General features: G+C 35.1%; 1 pseudogene; it reads right to left on the reverse strand.

Annotated features, from left to right (window-relative positions):
• Nucleotides 1–573: 573 nt before the first annotated feature.
• On the reverse strand, nucleotides 574–7,452 carry LOC147789850 (uncharacterized; annotated as a pseudogene).
• Nucleotides 7,453–9,871: the final 2,419 nt, after the last annotated feature.

Here is a 9,871-nt window from a genome sequence, read left to right on the forward strand (position 1 = left end):
CTCATTTACTCAGGTGTTACATACTAACTAGCTTCCTCCTTAGTTTGTTCTTGAATCACATCTAACTGTGGGAGGTGTCGGTCTGATCCCGATTGTAATGACCCTAATGTTTTATTAAAACCAAGGTCACCACTACATGCATAATACAACTATTCGCTCAGCTATCACATAAGGCAACCCTAATCCTCAGCCTAATGATCCAAGCTTATGTTGAAGCAAGAACCCTTGAATCAAAGTAATTAACACCTCCTTATACGAAATTTGGATCAACCAAGAGATAAGGCTAGAATTAGATTACCTCTTACAATCGAATATCTAGAAGCAAGATTTGGAAACCTTGTTCTAAATTGAGTCACTCCACAATCTAACTTGATCAAGGCTTGATTGAATGGCTCGGGTGCAATTCTACCACAAGAATTGCTTGAAACTTAGAAATGACAAATATGATGCTCGAATTTTTAAGGAAAACGTCTCAACTTGAGATCTGAATTACATTCATCCACGAATCTGATTTTTACATAACATATTGTGGGTATTTATAGTCTCCCGACAAAAGACGTTTGTGACTGGGATTCAGTCCCGATCCCGTTTAATCTCCACAAATGACGAAGTCAATTATGACAAATTGACCATTGCAAAATGAAAACAAAAAAAAAAAACAATAAAATCTTTCAACAAATGTTGATATGTTTGAGTGGCTAAAGAAATAAACTGGAAATTTATTAGGGTTCACTCGTGTAAGTTTAAACCCTGTTGTTGACATTTTAATGTTTTCCAACTTCAACCGTGCAAATATTCAATCCGGTCCAATTTTGTAGATGAAGAATGAATGTTTGTTGAATCTTCTTCACCTACATCAAAAGGACTCAAGTCAGGAATATTGAAAGTAGAATGTACTGAAAAGTCTCCGGGAAGATCAATTTATATGCATTGTTATTAATTCTTTCAAGGACTTGATAAGGGCCATATTTGTTATTAATTCTTTCAAGGACTTGATAAGGGCCATATGCATTGTTATTAACTCTTTCAAGGACTTGATAAGGGTCATCCCCTCTTGGATGTAACTTTGTTTTCCGTTGAGATGGGAATCGCTCCTTGCGAAAATGTATCCAAACCCAGTCACCAGGTTTAAAAATGATTTCCTTCCGTCTTTTGTTAATCCTTGAAGCAACTTTGAAATTTTGGTTCTCAATTCTCTCCTTCACCTAGTTGTGCAATGTTTTGATCAAGTCTGCCTTACTTATGGCTGCGTCACTCACAAACATATTAGAAGGAATATGAAGCAAATCAAGAGGCGTAAGTGGATTAAATCCACAAACAACTTCAAAAGGAGAACAATGAGTTGTACTACGAATTGCTCTATTATATGCAAACTCTACAAATGACAAACATTCATCCCTAAGACTTAATATTCTTAGAAATAATAGCCCTAAGCAATGCCGTTAATAATGTTCTATTAACCACCTCAGTTTGTCCATCCGTCTGAGGATGACATGTAGTTGAAAACAACAATTTGGTACCCAATTTACCCCCACAATACTTTCCAAAAGTGACTTAGAAATTTAGCATCACTATCACTAACAATTGTTCTAGGGATTCCATGTAATCTTACTACTTCCGTAAAAAATAAGTCAGCAACATGTTTTGCATCATCCGTCTTATTACATGCAATAAAATGAGCCATCTTACTAAATCTGTCTACCACAACAAAAATACACTATCTTTACCCTTTTTAGTGTGCTGTAAACCGAGAACAAAATCCATAGATATATTAGTCCAAGGTACATTAGGTACATTCAAAGGAGTGTACAATCCATTTTGGTTGTGATCTAGACTTCGCTTCTTTGCATTTAAAGCATTGACTACATAATTTATGAACATCATGCTTCATTTTCGGCCAAAAGAAGTGTTCATGCAACATATTATAAGTTTTATTAATCCCAAAATATTCCATTAAGCCACCACCATGTGCTTCTCTTACAAGCAAATCTCTGATAAAGCATTTAGGAATACCAAGCTTACTTTTCTTAAATAAGAATTCATGAAACACATAATAATCATCTACAGTTGTTTTTGTAAGACAAGATGCATAAATAATTCCAAAGTCGTGGTCATCTCGATATAATTCTATAATATGCTCAAATCCAAGAATTTTTGCACCGAGAGAAGTAAAAAGATTGTACCTTCTAGATAATGCATCAGCTACCACATTATCCTTACCTTGCTTATATTTGATGACACACGGAAATGTTTCAATAAACTCCACCCACTTTGCATGCCTACGGTTCAGTTTTCTTTGACTCTTAAGATACTTCAAGCTTTCATGATCAGAGTGGATCACAAATTCTCTAGGCCATAAGTAGTGTTGCCACACCTGCAATGTGCGAACTAAAGCAAACAATTCTTTATCATAGGTAGGATAGTTCAATGCTGCCATATTTAGTTTTTCACTAAAATACATGGCATCAAAACAGCACCTATGCCCAAACCACTTGCATCACACTCAATTTCAAAAGTTTTATCAAAGTTAGGCAAGACAAGTAATGGTGCATTGGTTAATTTATTTTTAAGCTCATTAAATGCATTCTCTTGCATATCTCTGAAGGTGTTAATATAACACATGCGGAAGCAATTTGTATCTTAGGCACTTTTAGAACATAAATTATAGTAAATAACTAGCATGTTCATAAGTATTAAAACTTAATGAGTTTGAATACTAACCTTTTGTAGTTCAAACTCCTTTTTTCTCACGAACCGGTTTCGAACCACCACTAGTGTCTTCTCCACTATCCTCCGGCCTTAGAATGGGATTGTGGAATCCGGTGAGTGACTAAACTTGGGAGGGATTTTGTATATATGAAGAGAGTGTTTGTGAGAGGTTTTTCTCAAGAATTTTCACCAAGAAGAAGAAGACCTTCTATGTACCATGATCACTCTATTTAAAGAGTCATGTTTGCATGTTCATGCAAATTTGAGATGACCAAATTTTGACACTCAAAATTCCACTCAAATGTTTGGGATTATGTGGCAAGCATGCATGTTTGAGTTAACCAAATTTTGACACTCAAAATTCCACTCAAACTTGTGGGGTTTATTTGGCAAGCATGCAAGTTTGGTTAAACCAAATTTTGACACCTGAAAAATTCAACTCAAACTTGTGGGGTTTATTTGGCAAGCATGCAAGTTTGGTTAAACCAAATTTTGACACCTGAAAAATTCAACTCAAACTTGTGGGGTTTATTTGGCAAGCATGCAAGTTTGGTTAAACCAAATTTTGACACCTCAAAATTCCACTAACATGGATTTTTCCATTAAATGAAGTCAACTTTCTTCATTTTAATTCAACGAGTAATTTGAAAAATTAATTTCAAATTAAAGTAACTTTAAATGATTAATTAAACTATATAATTAATATTTAATATTAATTCAAATGCCAATCCCAATCAATTCCAACACATAATTGATTAAGATATTTAAATTTTATTTAAATATCTCAGATTCTCTCCTTTTGTTTAATTCGTGAATAAAACAAAAATGCTATTAAATATATAGTATATATGTAGCGCATATTCCCTAATTTGAATTCGAACACTTCAAACTCACTCGTTACACTGTTCTATGGTTTAGTCCGATATGAGCTAGTTTAGGGACCTAATGGACCTATAGATCGTGGGCTCCAACGATCCAAGATTAACTCGTTAAACTCATTAACCTCGTTAACCAACATTAGTTAACTACTAGGACACTCCACTATAGCCTAGTAGTTGCACTCCCCTCACTATAGATATATTTCTGTCCATTTGATATAATCATGATTAGTAAGTCGATCCTTCACAGGTTGTTCGTAACTAGAACTGGGTCAATTTACCGTTTTACCCCTGAAGTTACTTCTTGTTCATTATGTCTCACTGATCCTCTAATGAACAATTGGTTTGTGGTCCAACCAGTAAACCGAATCCCTCTCAGGCCAATGAGAGGGTGGGGCCCCTTGTTCAAGACTTGGAGTTAGTGCTTAAGGGAACTACCTCTCTTCTATCCCTAAAAGTGGGTAGGAGTGAATTTCATCTTGCACCCCACGTCCCCAGCCATTCACCCAGTCTTACCCCTGAAATTGGCGGCATATTGAGTCGGCGAACTAGAGCCACTCTTACCCATGCAAATCGAAGGATAATTCCGAATAAACAGGAGTTCATGGTTAGCTCAGGATTAAAACCGAGTTACCTAGGTTATCGAATGAAAAGAAAATTAGTCTCAACAGTAAACGACATTATAAAGTGAGAGTGGTTTTCTTCATGGTCCGATCTTATGCAATACTCATTGCATAGGACGCCCCCACTCACATGTCTCCACATGTACAATTTAGTGATCACATTGTTTATATCATATACGAAAGTGGGCCGCATCCATAGTGTCCCCAGAATAAGGTACTCAGTCTTATCCTTATACTATAGATCATTTTGATTATATACTTGAACTTGATCCACTCTAATGTCTCTACATATAGTTCAAGTAATCATACTATAGCGAGAGTGTTCTTAGTTTATTGGATTTAGATTAATGATCGTAAAGTTCACTTTATTCAATAACAATCTTTACTGAATAAACAACAATAATAACTTTATTGAAAATAGAATATGTTTTTGTTTACAAACTATGAGTTTTAGGACATAAAACCTAACAATCTCACCATTTAAAAACAACATTTCTTTTCACTAAGTCATTCAATGGTGCAGCTATGGTGCTAAAATCTTTTATAAATCTCCTATAGAAGCTAGCTAACCCATGAAAACTACGAACGTCACTTGCATTTTGTGGTGTTGGCCAATCGCTGATTGCTTTAACTTTCTCTTCATCTACTTCTACTCAATTTTTACCAACTATGAAGCCAAGAAAAGTAACTTTTTCCATGCAAAAGCTACACTTATTAAAATTAGCATAAAGTTTCTCTTTTCTAAGTGTAATCAAAACTAACTTAACATGCTCCACATGCTCATGCAAGGTCTTTGAATAAATTAAAATATCATCAAAATACACAACAACATGCTTTCCTAAATATTCTCTCAAAACGTGATTCATTAAGCGCATAAATGTACTAGGAACATTAGTTAACCCAAAAGGCATAACAAGCCATTCATACAATCCAAACTTAGTTTTGAACGCGGTTTTCCATTCGTCTCCTATATGCATTCTAATTGGATGATATCCAGATTTCAAGTCAATCTTTGTAAATAAACATGAACCATGCAATTCTTCAAGCATATCGTCTAGCCTAGGAATAGGATGTCGATACTTTACCGTGATTTTGTTGATGGCTCTACAAGCCATGCACATGCGCCACGTTCCATCTTTCTTCGGCACCAATAAGACTGGTACAGAACATGGACTCAAACTCTCTCATATATAGACCTTCTCCATAAGCTCCTCTACTTGCCTTCGAATTTCTTTAGTCTCAGTTGGGTTGGCTCTATAAGCTGGCCTATTAGGAATTACTGCCCCTGGAAGGAAGTCTATTTTATGTTCAATACCTCTAATGGGAGGTAGTCTTTTAGGGACTTCATCTTAGAATATGTCATCAAGTACAAAGATGGTTTTTTGTGAGAACATTGCCCTTCTAACCTCTCCAACTCTAGCCAAACAACTCACATTCTTTTCTTTTTTTCCAATTTCATTCATTTTTTCACTATGGTTTTCTCATTGACTTTTCTCTATTTTCTCACTCAACTCTTTTTCCTCAAACTCTTTCTTTTTTTTCTTTCAACTTTAATTGATCAGTAAATACATTTGCAGAACTCAAAGGTACAAAAGTGGTTTTTCTACCATCTTTTACAAAAGAATACCGATTCAAATAGCCATCATACATAACCCTCCTGTCAAATTGCCATGGTCGGCCAAGCAATATGTCTCCAGCATGCATTGGTAAAACATCACAAAGAACTTCATCTTTATATGTTACGAAAGTAAAAGATATTAAGCTTGAGAGGTTACCTTCATTGTTCCATTGTCATTGAGCCATTAAAGCTTGTAAGGTTTAGGATAGTGTTGGGTTGGAATTAGCAACCTTTTGATCAGCATTGTACTTACGACATTGGTGCAGCTTCCACTGTCAATTACAAGACTACAAGGAGTCCCCTTGACTAAACACCTTGTGTGAAATAGGTTGTCTCTTTGATCATCAACATCATTCTCTATAACTTGAGTTTTAAGAAGTCTTCTGGTTACAAGTACCAAATGACTCCCATCTTCTAGATCCTCCTCATTCTCCTGGATTTCTTCTTCAACTAGCTCATCATGGTCACTTTCCTCACTATCTGTGACAACTTGTCCATTCTTGATGATCATGACTCTCTTGTTAGGACAATCACGACTAAGATGACCAATTCCTTGATATTTCCAACATTTGATGTCTCTATTTCTTTCTCGAATCTCCTTATATTCCTCCGCTTTCTCTTTACCCTTTGAGGTCTCAGCTTTGTTCTTTTTGTCAAGATCATACTTGCCTCCAACTATGAAATCTATCTTTTCAATATTTGCATTCTTTTTTCAAGTGTTGAAAGTAGTAGACTTTGAAATACCATACCTCTTGGAGTTCTCCTTCTCCCAAGCTAGTTGCCCTTCGATTTTGTCAGCAAGTTGTAACAATTCTTGCATATCAAAGTACGCTTGCCTATCCACTTGATGAGCAAGTTGTCGGTTTAACCCATAAAGAAATCTAGCCATTGTATCTTCCTCATCTTCATCAATACATGCTCTGTTCATAAGGGTCTCCATTTCTTTGTAATATTCTTCAAGAGTTTTAGATCCCTGTTGTAAAGTATAGAGTTTTTGTTTGAGTACTCAAGAATAATGCTAAGGAATGTACCTTTTTCTCATTAATGTCTTCAATTCCTCCCACATTTCAACTGGTTCTTCATAATTTCTTCTCCACTTTAATTTCAAAGATGTCCACCATATAATGGCGTAATCACAAAATTCAGCCACAGCAAGCTTCAACTTTCTTTCTTCACTGAAATTGTTGCAATCGAAGACATGCTCAATTTTGCTCTCATATTGCAAATACTCTAGATCAGGTCTCCCATAGAAAGTTGGAATTTTTAGCTTTACTCCCCCGACTCCTTTTTCTTTTTCTCTCTCATACTGATACTCCCTCTCAATTCTTTTTGGTGCTAAAATTTCTATACCCCTTCTTCTAACTCTTCCTCTCCCTCGACCGACATCTCTCCCTCCCCTAGGACTATGTTCCGCTAAAGGTGTGACATTGTCATCTTCTTCATTTTCAACTCCTTCATTCAAGAGTACTTCCCTCCCTTGAAGATTACCTAAGGCTATTTCAATTCGCTCCATCCGGTCTGTCAATGTACTAATAACTTGATTCAAACGAGTAATTGTTCCGACCTGTGCTTCTCTCCAGCTAGCTTCATTCATCTCCCCTCCATTTCCTCCGTCTTGGTTCATGATTGTACAAACAATAGTGGAATATGTTTAGGACCTCTCACACTCAACTCACTGATTTTACACTCACGGACACTCGTGTTTAAGCACACAAAGGTAGGCTGTTAGGGAAAGTGACTAAATTATGATCAAGGTAAGCTAATATATCGGTAAAGCAATTCTGATAGTAGCAAGCTATTCAAGGCAATCAAGATAAGTTAATTATGAAAAAACAACAAAATAAAACAAGACATTAACAAAAAACTAATATATCGGTAAAGCAATTCTGATAGTAGCAAGCTATTCAAGGCAATCAAGATAAGTTAATTATGAAAAAACAACAAAATAAAACAAGACATTAACAAAAAACAAAAAAAAAATGATAAGGGACACGAAGATATTTTTGGATATAATTGCACACTGAAAAAAAAATCCAAAAAGAAAGAACATGAAGATTTTAAGAACGATCTAACTCTCCTTTTTATAGAATTGGGGAAATTTAGAAGTTATCTTCAAGCATAGATTATGAGAATATATATATATATATATTTAAACACAACGGTTCTAGATTTAGATGGATGAAGAAAAAGATATTAATCGAAGTTTATTTGATCTCCAAATAAACATGCAAATGATCTAAAAAAAATGATAAATATCATTTATAATCACAATCGTAAGAACAAATATGATAAGATTTTTTTTTTCAAGATCTCAACGTGATCTTTAGGAAGAAAATGAGAACAAAGTGAAAAGTTGATGAATAATGACGGAAATGACAGCAAGAAAATAAATGGACAAATTTAAAGAAAAGATAAACAAGAGCATAAATGAAAGATAAAATCAATTCTAGAGTTGGCCACAAAGATGTAAACCTGGCTCTGATACCAAATTGATAAGGCAACCCTAATCTCAGCCCAACGATCCAAGCTTATGTTGAAGCAAGAACCCTCGAATCAAAGTAATTAACACCTCCTTATACGAAATTTGGAACAACCAAGAGATAAGGCTAGAATTAGATTATCTCTTACGATCGAAGATCTAGAAGCAAGATTTGGAAACCTTGTTCTAAACTGAGTCACTCATAATCTAACTTGATCAAGGCTTGATTGAAAGGCTCGGGTGCAATTCTACCACAAGAATTGCTTGAAACTTAGAAATGGCATATATGATGCTCGGATTTCTAAGGGAAACGTCTCAATTTGAGATCTGAATTACATTCATCCATGAATCTGATTTTTACATAACATATTGTGGGTATTTATAGTCTCCCGACAAAAGACGTTTGTCGGGATTCAATCCCGATCCCCTTTAATCTCCACAAATGACGAAGTCAATTTTGATCAATTGACCATTGCAAAACAGTAGTCCAGGCTAATTGTTGTTTTGTCTCCCTTGAAAACCAAAAAAAAAGAAAAAAAGAATACAATAAAATTTTTCAACAAATGTTGATATGTTTGAGTCGGTAAAGAAATAAACTTGAAATCTATTAGGCTTCACTCATGTAGGTTCAAACCCTGTTGTTGACATTTTAATGTTTTCCAACTTCAACCGTGCAAATATTCCAACTTCAACCGTGCAAATATTCAATTGTCCTTCGTCAATCGTATCAGCTTCTAATTCTACAAATGATGGTTGAACCGAGCCGATCCAATTTCAAACTTCAACCGTGCAAATATTCAATTGTCCTTCGTCAATCGTATCAGCTTCTAATTCTACAAATGATGGTTGAACCGAGCCGATCCAATTTTGTAAATGAAGAATGAATGTTTGTTGAATCTCCCAACGATCCAAGCTTTGGTTGAAGCAAGAACCCTTGAATCAAAGTAATTAACACCTCCTTATACAAAATTTGGATCAACCAAGAGATAAAGCTAGAATTAGAAATGATGGTTGAACCGAGCCGATCCAATTTTGTAGATGAAGAATGAATGTTTGTTGAATCTCCCAACGATCCAAGCTTTGGTTGAAGCAAGAACCCTTGAATCAAAGTAATTAACACCTCCTTATACGAAATTTGGATCAACCAAGAGATAAAGCTAGAATTAGATTGAATCAAAGTAATTAACACCTCCTTATACGAAATTTGGATCAACCAAGAGATAAAGCTAGAATTAGATTGAATCAAAGTAATTAACACCTCCTTATACGAAATGTTGAAGGAAGAACCCTTGAATCAAAGTAATTAACACCTCCTTATACTAAATTTGGATCAACCAAGAGATAAGGCTAGAATTAGATTCATCTCTTATGATTGAAGATCTAGAAGCAAGATTTGGAAACCTTGTTCTAAATTGAGTCACTCCACAATCGAACTTAATCAAGGCTTAATTGAATGGCTTGGGTGCAATTTTACCACAAGAATTGCTTGAAACTTAAAAATGGCAAATATGATGCTTGGATTTCTAAGGGAAACGTCTCAATTTGAGATCTGAATTACATTCAT

The sequence above is a fragment of the Cucurbita pepo genome, chromosome 12 (assembly GCF_057944985.1).
Source record: "Cucurbita pepo subsp. pepo isolate OVF chromosome 12, ASM5794498v1, whole genome shotgun sequence".
NCBI lineage: Eukaryota > Viridiplantae > Streptophyta > Magnoliopsida > Cucurbitales > Cucurbitaceae > Cucurbita > Cucurbita pepo.